The sequence below is a fragment of the Coptis chinensis genome, chromosome 2 (genome assembly GCF_015680905.1).
Source record: "Coptis chinensis isolate HL-2020 chromosome 2, ASM1568090v1, whole genome shotgun sequence".
Classification (NCBI taxonomy): domain Eukaryota; kingdom Viridiplantae; phylum Streptophyta; class Magnoliopsida; order Ranunculales; family Ranunculaceae; genus Coptis; species Coptis chinensis.
Genome location: NC_141457.1, coordinates 30,917,690 through 30,927,911, shown reverse-complemented (window position 1 = coordinate 30,927,911; position 10,222 = coordinate 30,917,690).

Sequence of the window (10,222 nt, the reverse complement as noted above, 5' to 3'; positions counted from 1 at the left end):
AAGATAAACAAAAGAAAGAAGAGTCTCCTTCAATTGGGGAATTGCGCGATTCTGGTTTAAATAGGAACCCGAAATTCTCTATTTGTAGAGAACATTTCAAGCCCCTCTTTCTCGTCGTCCGGCTGGCCTTGGTGGTATTTGCTCCATTGATTGTTCATTTTGATGTTATATAGACACATTTTGTAAAACTATATTTACAGTCACTGAATTTTTATAGACGTTTTTTTGACATTTGAGTTCTAACCAGGTGACGCGGGTTATGGAAATATGAATTTACATATGCAAATATGAAGTTACATATGTGCATACAAATTTACATATGCAAATATGAAATTTCATAGACATTTTTTTTGACATCTGACAGGTGACACAGGTTATGTAAATATAAATTTACATATGATGCCGTCATATGTAAATTTTATATTGTCATATGTAAATACAAATTTACATAGGATGACGTCAGCCCGGTTTGTCCTTAAGTCGAAATTATAAGTAGAGATTGATGACGTCAGCCCGGTTTTTACAGGGGTATTTTGGTCTGTTTTGGCTTTAATGTTATGTTTTAAATAATAAGGATGTTTTATGCATGTGTTCGGTTAGAGGGGGTTTTTATGCTAGTTATGTATCAACCAGGGAGATTAAACCCAAAATCTGCTTATTTAGAGTCTTGTTTTGGTACTGAATCTAAAACTTATAGTATTTGGATGAGTAATGATAATTTGATACTTTCATGTATTTGAATTTTATTTTATTTTTATTATTTTTATTTTTATTTTATGTGCCTATTATATCTTTATCATCGGTTTTTACCGTTTTTTTACGTATTATACGTTTTAAACCCGTTTTACCGTTTTAAACCCGTTTTTTTATGCTCCACGTTTTTTTATGCTTTTTTTTCTATTTTTTTTCCGAGACGTTTTGTTTAAAACACGAACTAAGTTTTTTTCAAGTACACCGTTTTAAACCCGTACCGTACTTGGTGACAATTTTGCTTTTATGATAATAGGTTTTTTGGATACAGTTGAAAAAAATAAAGAAGCTGCCTGGGAGGGAGATGTTGGGTTGGGTCGAGCTTGGGCTAAGACCCAAATGAGTGGTATATTCAAGTCAAGGCAAGATTCGGAGTTCAGTTAATGCAGCTTGACCTTCATCTCGCGGTGAAATGTAATGTCCCAACTACCCTTTTGCGTGTAAAATTAACTAAATAGCCCCTTTACTTCACAAGACCAAGTTTTATTTTGAAAAATATGAGGACACGTGTTCACATCATGTTCAATCTTATCAACAGTGATCTAAATTACGATTTTTAGGATTGACGCTCTCTCATCTTCTCCTTCATCTTCAAATTAATAACTCCTAAAATGTTATCCGCTTCTTGTTCATCCCAAAAACTTGTTATCATGGAGATCTAGTATCAGTTAAAAGGTCAAATACAGACACGAACCCAAGTCGATTGTTCTATGGATGTAGACATTACAACAAGAACAACCCATAAGCATTCTGCCACTTTTTCGACTGGGTTGATAAAAATCCAAATCGTTTATAGAACAAGAAAGAAACATTGGAGGCAAGAGTTGAAGCTTTAAAAGCAAAAAATCGTAGATTGAAGATGGTTAATCGTCAATTGGAGTTAGAGGTGAAGAAGATCAACAAAGTCAAATGGTTGTTGATTGTTTGCATTATTCTACTTTTGAAATTATGGTTATCTTAGAATGGGGGTGTTTATCTAGTTATAGGTTTATATTGGGGAGGCAAGTCTAAATTAAAAATAGTAATGTTGGGGGTGTTTCTCTAATTATAAGTTTAGATTGGGGGTGCAAGTCTAAATAAAGTTGTGAACGTACATGTTAGTTATTATAGCTGTGATGTCGTAGTTGTACTTCAGGTGTAATTCCTCTAGTTGTAGTTAGTCTTTACTAAAAAAAAGTAAGTAGAACTTTGAGTTAGAACTGTTTTTTAGACTTTCATTGATTTTTGACTTAGGAATTAATATGTGAACATACTTCTTCATTAATAGTATGGAGTTATGAAGTTAGATTTTAGGTAAGAATGAATGTTGTTAGTAGATTGAGGGATAAAGATTGGAGACTGTGTTTTCTATTGTTTTCTATTCTTGTAAATCTAATAGGTTCCAAGAATAGCAAAGACCACTATAAAAGCTGCTCTTGGTGGTTTGCAATCTCATAGTTCAGTTCATTTTTAGTTGAGTTGTAGTTCATAAAGTGTAGAAATGGTGAAGGTCAAGTTTTGCTCGATGGAGGTGGATCATGACAAAATAGAGGAATCTTGTGCTGCTATCATTGCTATGTTGAAAGCACGGGTGAATAGGAGGGTTTTCATGGCGGTTGTTTTGAAAAATGATAAGTTAAGGATGACTTCATGTCATAAGTGTAGGGAACTTTGTTTCATTGCTAGAAATGGAACATGGAGAGGGAAGTGGAAGTCATGATCATCTGGAAACAAATGGTCCACCACCAGGTTATGAGCATCTGGAGAGATCAGCTCGAGGGAAAAATGTACATGTAGTTCCAGCTCCAGCTCTAGAGCCAGATGGTCCACCACCAGGAGACCGAGGGAAAAATGTACCTGTAGTTCCAGCTCCAGCTCTAGAGGCAGATGGTCCACCACCAGCCAGGTTATGAGCATCTGGAGAGATCAGCTCGAGGGAGAAATGTACCTGCAGTTCCAGCTCCAGCTCCAGCTCGTGGATTTGTTAGGAGATCTCCAAGGGTCTTGCCACTTACAACTCAACCACTACAAGCAACACCTCAACAAAGGCAGCAACTTAAGGAAGTGGTTCAAGCACTTCATGCTACTGGTGTGCCCATGCCAAAGCTTAAGAAGTGATGTTGTGATGTTGTTAAGAAGTTAGGGAGTTATGTTGTTATGCTTTGTTGTGTTGGTCTAGCTTGGTTATGGTGTAGGTTGTTTTGTTTTGTTAAGTGCTCTTGTCTGTGTTGAGCACTTTGTGTGTTTGTGTTAAGTGTTTGAGTCTTTTCTGTGTTGAGCACTCTATAAAGTCCTGTAAATGGAAATGTTTTGTAGTCTTGTATTTCTTAGCACTCTTTGATTAAAGTTCTGTAACACTCTTTGACAAATCCTGTATAAGGTTTCAAATGGAAATGTTCTATAGCACTCTTTGATTAAAGTTATGTGTTTCTTCTGTGTTAGGAGTGGAGTCCTATAATATTACTAAGTTGCTTACGTTTCTTACTAAGTGGAGTCCTATAAATGTTGCTTACCTTTCTTACTAAGTTGCTTAATTAACATAACAAAACAACCAAATATCATAAGTAAAAACCTTGAGCATAACATTTGTGCCTGATAACTTCACCAACTTCACTAGCATGACTATCCTTTAATAAAAAACAACATCATAAGCCAAAAAAAACATCATAAGCACTAACATTTGTGTCTGACAACATGTTTAACAAATAAATTAGGGTCTAACATGAGTTACTAACAAAAAAATTCACTCCACTCCTATATATACAGACCCCCATCACATGGGTCTGACAACTTGAAACTTCTTCCTTGAAGCTGGCAAGGGGTCGGGAGCAAGAGGAGGCAATATTTTCATAGTTGCTTTGAATGGTGCGTCCCCCACTTGTCCTGGTGGCACCCAAGGCTGAGATGCTGGTCCTGCTGGCTTAAATGGAGTTGATCCTGGTCCATGTGGCCTTGGCATTTTGGTTGCTATTGGTGCCCTGACAGTTCCCCCAGCAGTAAATGTCACCTCGGCTGCTTCAAGCACACTAGTGGATGACTTGCCTGATTGCTGATTTTGCTTGAGTAGTAGTGGTGTTGAGGGTGTTGTTCATCTTAAATTATTTGTTTGGAGGCTGGTTTTGATGGGTTGGAAAAACAAGACTTGTACCTCTTCTCTCATACTCTCTAATGGCTAGTTGAAAGTATTTCTTAATATGAAACTCTTAGTTGATTTGTATAGGGATTAAAACTTGTTTTTAACTTGTTGTTGAATCAAAACATGGAATGAAATTGGTTTTGGTGATTATCTTACTCACAAAGTTATACTCAATTAAACTTGTCAAATGAGTATGACTTGTGTTGTGGGATTAAAGCAATATGAGATAAGTAAAGAAAACTTGTATATAAGAGAGGATGAAAAACTTGTATTACTTGTATTGAAAACATTAAAGCTTGAAGAACATAAAAATAGAAAACAAATAAATAACAATTTAAATTAAAACATTTAATCTACTCCTAATGACCAAATATTAGCTCTAGGGTTTCTACTCCTAACAAACCAAATGGTTTGGACCCTAAAACATTGGATAACTAATTCTCTACATCTCTTTGGTTTATATAGGACACCAATTACAATTATGCCCTTCCTTCTAGAAACAATATAGTGGGCTTTTGACCTAAGCCCATACAATAGAATTCTTGATTTTGGCTTTAGGTCCCTGGGTTCATAGCTTTCAGCCTTGAGTCCTTAAGTCTTTAACTTTGACAGTTGACTTTGACTTTTGACTTTGACTTTCTGGCACTTTTGCTCCTAAGCTGGAATCTTCCTAAGTAGCGTAAATAGCCATCCTTTCCATACTAAAATGCACGTATTAGAAATATGCGTCCTACATAGCCTGTATCCTGCAAACGGTAGCGAAAGCTATAAGTTGTCTATTCATTAAGCATAAGAATGGCATATTTGAAGCATTGTAAAAGGTAATAAAATACACATTTGGAGACTGATCAACTACCCCCAAACAGCATTTTGCTTGTCCTCAAGCAAATATGAGAGAGAAAAAACTAAGATCACAAATGTGTGATTTATTATACTAGTCTCGTTTCGCGGAGTGCAATTGCATTGACCATATGCAACAAGGCCTTAAACCACTAGGACTTCCCTAGTGGACGAGCTTAAGCCTCGTGAGAGTTTTCCAGAGAAGGTACTCACAAACTTTCTCTATTTAGTACAAAGGGTTTCGTTTTCTTATTTATTCCCATAGGTTTATACATCTCATTAGCGGGGAATAAAGACAAGCTCCTTTGAACTCAGAATAATATATATATATAGTTTAATCATCTAAAGATAAACGTGCAAACATGAGCGGTGAAATACAAAAGCAGAGTCGTTTCCGAAACTTTTGGAGAGCGTTCTTAAGCTGGGTTCTCACAGGGGTGTGTTGCAATCACAACTCTTTGATAGATTCACTCAAGTTTTGTTTTCTCAAGTACAGAGGGAACTTATAATCCTCACATACTCGAATGACGTCCAAAGAAACCGAGGTCGATTGATCACAATATCCACTTACTATCATACTATCCTATTCCTAGTTGAGCTAGAGGTCTTTTATTAGGAATTACAGGGCTAAGGTAGTGGTTTACAAATAAAGGGAAGGGAAAACAAACTCTGATAAGTTGAGAAATTAGGTCTTCAGGATAGTTGTAACTAGAGAAGAACCTCGTTCTGTTCTTTGCTTTCGAAATTGTGATTCATTCTTTTAGCCCTTTGGCTTTGTGACTCCACATGATTTTGATTTTTAGGAGTTCTAACTTTTCTTTTGTTTCTTTTGAATTCGACTCATTTTGATTTTGAGTTTTGGGAGATTTCAATTTTTGAATCTTTTTTTTTTTTTTCTTTTTTCTTTCTTTTAAAGCTTCTAACTATTATGTTTTTGTGCAAGGCTTTCTCTTCTCTTTTTACTGTTCATATAATTCTTAACTCATCAGTGGGGTAAGCATTTTATTGTGTGTAGTAACGGTTCAGGGATTGATGGCGAAGAAATAAAAAGGCTTTTAGAAATTGGTGAAGGCTCAAGGGGGGTAACTAGAGGAAAAATTATCTTTTTGGGTTTTTAACATTTATTTGGCTATATCGATCCAAAAAGGGCCTAAATTCTCTCCTAAGATATGGCATGGTGATCAAGCAAGTGGACGTGTTATCTTTCTACCCGGACATCCTTGTGTCATCACTCAATAATCACTCAGATGAGGCTTTTGGCTAGATTCTCACAAGATATGAGACTTAACTGTTCTAACCTTGGTCTCGGAAACTCACTACTATACAATCAAATGCTGATGCATGCCATTCATGAAAAGGTGCAGAAACTATTATATGTATATTAGTCTGAGTTCGAAGAACGAATCTTTACTCTATTGCTATAATGAGACTTCTAAACCATTTATTCATCATAGAAAAAGGAACACAAGACTTTTGGTACTAAACAAAAAAATATTTTTGGTCTTTTTGAAATATTTTAAGAAAGAAAGAGATTTAGAAATATACTAATTCTATCTAATATACGAATGCTATATAATGAATGCCTAGTTTTTGCAAAATGTTACTATACCACCCCCAAACAGAAATATGCTTTGTCCTCAAAGTATGAAGAAAAGGAAAGAGATTACCATAGGAACATGAGAAAAAATGACAGTGATCTGTACTCTGTTCTTCGTTATGAAAATATACCACCCCCAAAAAAGTTTAGAGCGTGGGTTGATAGATATAGAACGAGAAATACATTGTTTATCTAAAAGGTAAAAAACGTAATTATTCTACCCTGAAATTTTTGGGGGGTTTTTTTTTTTAATCCTATTTTTCTCAAAAGGTATCTCTAACTATATAGAGGGTTTTTACAATAAGATAAAATCATACGTTTATCCAGTATCATTTTGGTTACTCTAGGGTGTAAAATTTTAATTTTTATATCCTCAAGTTTTTGAAAAACTATGGAGAGATGTTATAAAGATACTCGTACTCAAAAGCTGTGATTTCTAAGGTAAGTTTGAAAACAAACTACAATAGGTGATTTTAGGCAACTTTTGTGTCGACTCTTTATTTAACCCAATCCAGTCAGACTGTGGCTTCAGTTATGTGTGTTGGGGGATTTACCAGTCCAAGACTTAAGATGTCGTACGAATATCATGGTGATATGGGCAACTCTTAGTAACACATAACTTATCCTCAAACCTCCCTTAGAAGAATAGAGATTATGTACTTCTAAGGGTTGGTCTATGTGGAATCCATTGCATGTGTTTTAGAAAATCACAAGACTAGTGTTGTATCGAGAATACTCTATTATAAACACATAAAAAACAAGAACTTTTATGAAAGGGTGAGAGAAGAGTTTTTCTTTTTGGCTTTTTGTTCCTAAATTACTTAAAACAATAACAAAAATGGTGAAAACTACTACTAGGAAAAATCATTATGAGGAGAGTGATCCTCCCAAAAGAAGGAAAAGATTTTTGAATTTAGGTGACTCTAATTGCGAACCATCCCATGGTTTGGCCTCCATAGATCTTCCACCTCTTGTTTTGCAAGTAGGCAAATCTAGTGAAGAGGACTAGCTCTATTTCGATCTAGATAATCCAATCTCTCCTCTCCTACTCTCTAGTTTGCCCTCGTTAAAGTCATTCTAATTAGATTGTAAGACGAAACTCGAAACAACTAGAAATCACCCACAGAAGGAAAAAGTTTACTAAATCAAGGGCTCTAGTTGCCAACCATCCCATGGTATGGCATATATGCCTATGGAAGACGAGACATGCTAAACAACCATGATAGACAACCGTAAGACACCTTCATTTAATCCCCATTGCCCTATGCTTTGTTTCACATCTCTTCTTTATAGAGGAAAGACTACTCAGCATCAAAGGTGAGATTTAAAGAAAAATGCTTATGTAAAGACAGAAAGCAAGTAAATGAAAATAAAGATAGGAATTGTAAATGACAGGAATGGAAAAGTTATTCTAAAAAGAAGTGTAAAATAAAGAAAAAGAAAATTGTATACTTGCTCCATAGGGGTACACTACTCAAACTACGAGTAAAAGTGCTAACAAGGAATATGCAAGATATACGTGGACTCAAGACTCCGACACTTACAACCACACACTCCAAGTAGAGTGGTCCGATTACCTTTAGGATGCACTCCCATGAAATGCATCGAGAAAACATAATATGAATCTTTTATAGTCAGATATTCAAGACTATATGTGGGGTCGTTTTAAGTCAGATTCCCCAAAACTATGCATATGAGATGGATGATATGTTGTTAACTATATACTAAAAGTATAAACAGTTGGGGATCTTTATAGAAAAAAATATGAAAGCATTTACCTCCAAACATAATGAAATGATGTAGTTGGAGTATAAGATGCAGAATGATAAAAGAAATCTTATGTAACGCATCATGGAACTTATGCAGTAACCCGTCATTGAATTGCCCAAGAGAGTGTGAGTGTGGTAGTAGTTATTCTTCATGAGGCTTAGATAATCCGACAAATGACAAACTGGGTTTTTCAACCACTTGAATAAAGGGATCATCGTATACTCTTAAGAACTCATATTCCACCTTAGATTCTATTTTCTCCTTTTCTGGCATTTCAATCAATGCGGGGTTCTTCTCAACTGGAATGATAGTCTCAGGAGTTTGTATGTTGGGCAAAATCTCTTTACTAGGAAGGTTTAGAAAATTATAAAGGATTTCAAAGGCAATTGGCTTAAGTGCGAGCTTGAGGTTTCTTTGAAATGGTTTAGTGGTACAGTCCTCAGAATTTGGTGGATTTTTTATGAATGGAGGTTGGCTTTCGAGAGGTGTTAACTTAGAGGAATGATGGTCGGGTGGTGGTTCTTCATATGATTTCAAAGACTCAGAGAACTCTTCATCTAGCTTTGACATTTTTACAAATTTGTGGTTCATATCGGCAATATTAAGGATGTCACAAATTTGTTCCATCGATAAGTCTTTAATGACCAAACTAAAATTAGATCCATTTTCCACTATAGAATTTATATCCTTTTCTCCAAACACTTCATTTTCTTTGTCCTCTTTATCTAGAACTTCATAAATTTTCTCAATGTCATCGTCCAAGTTTGTCAAGTTACTCTCTAACACAGGTTCTAGAGTTTCTTTTGTTGGAGTGTTCTCATCTATTGGTGTACTAAGACAAATGGGAGAATTTGTAACTTTAGGCATGTAATCATCATAAGAACTGGAATTCACACAATAGTCAGGTAGATGGTGATGTGGTTTTAATTGGTCATAAATATCAGGATAGGCTTTAGCAATTGGCTCTGTTATAGCAACACCTTGTTCCTATTTTTGGTTGGGTTCTAGACTGGTGGGAAGAATATTAGTCTCAGATGTGGTATCGATTGTAATGGATTGGAGAGAACATAAGATCTTTGCTATTTGTTGTATTTGAATTGTTTGCCTGACCATTGCTTCGTAAAGTTGGTCTGTGATAGATGGTGGAGTGGAATATGAATTTGAAATGGATGGTGATGTGAATGGTAATGAACTGTTAGTGAACCCATATTTTGACTAATTAGGTGGATATATGAATGATGGTTGACTATTTGTGGTAGAATTCCATGAATTGTTTGCATGATTAGAAAACTTTGGGGTGTATTGGGTACTATGGAAATTTGAAAATTGAGGTTTGTAATCATAAGAATATTCCATAGGAGGCTTGAACTCGGTATATGATGTGCATTGAGACGCCCAATGATACGAACTACCACAACAAGAACAAGATTCTGGGTTTGCATTATAATTCCATGACGGTTGATAAGACATGAATGCTCAAACAAGACAATCTGCAAAAAAGTTTGCATCTTAGAAGTTTTTGAAAAGTTTGCATTCAATGTCTATAGATTATAAACTATGCCCTGTTTGAATTTAATAGTGGGCGCGAAACTAGGTTTTGGGAACTACACGCGTCAAGAGAGAAGATTGCTACTTCACCAGATGGTGTGCCACCAAGAATCTCACCCACGATATTTCTAAGGGAGGGGAGTGAGGAAGGTGGTTGGTCCACTAGAATCTGGTAGTTCACTACTCTCTTTGTTCATGCTAGATATTTGTCGTGATGGACGTGACTAGATTGGCTCTGCTTAATTGATTTTATCTTTTTAGTTTGGTCTATGTGACAAACAGTTCACGCAACATCCATTGTAAAGTGGGGCTTAATCCCACTTTTTGTTCTTTTAGGGCTCGGGTTTAGCTTTTGCGTTGATATAAGGCGAGACTGAAACATAAATCACACAATCATCCAAGCATGCTTAGTAACACACAAGTATCCTCTTACACTTTGTAGCGAGGAGGTTTAGAAACTACCGCCCAAGGTGTGCGGACATGACCCTTGGGGTAAAGGCGACGTGGTGGGGTTGACGAAGTGTTTGGTGTCTTGCGTGTCAACCCACCATTCGAGCTTTTCCTTACGGTTACAAGTTTGATCTAACTAAGACCCACAAGTC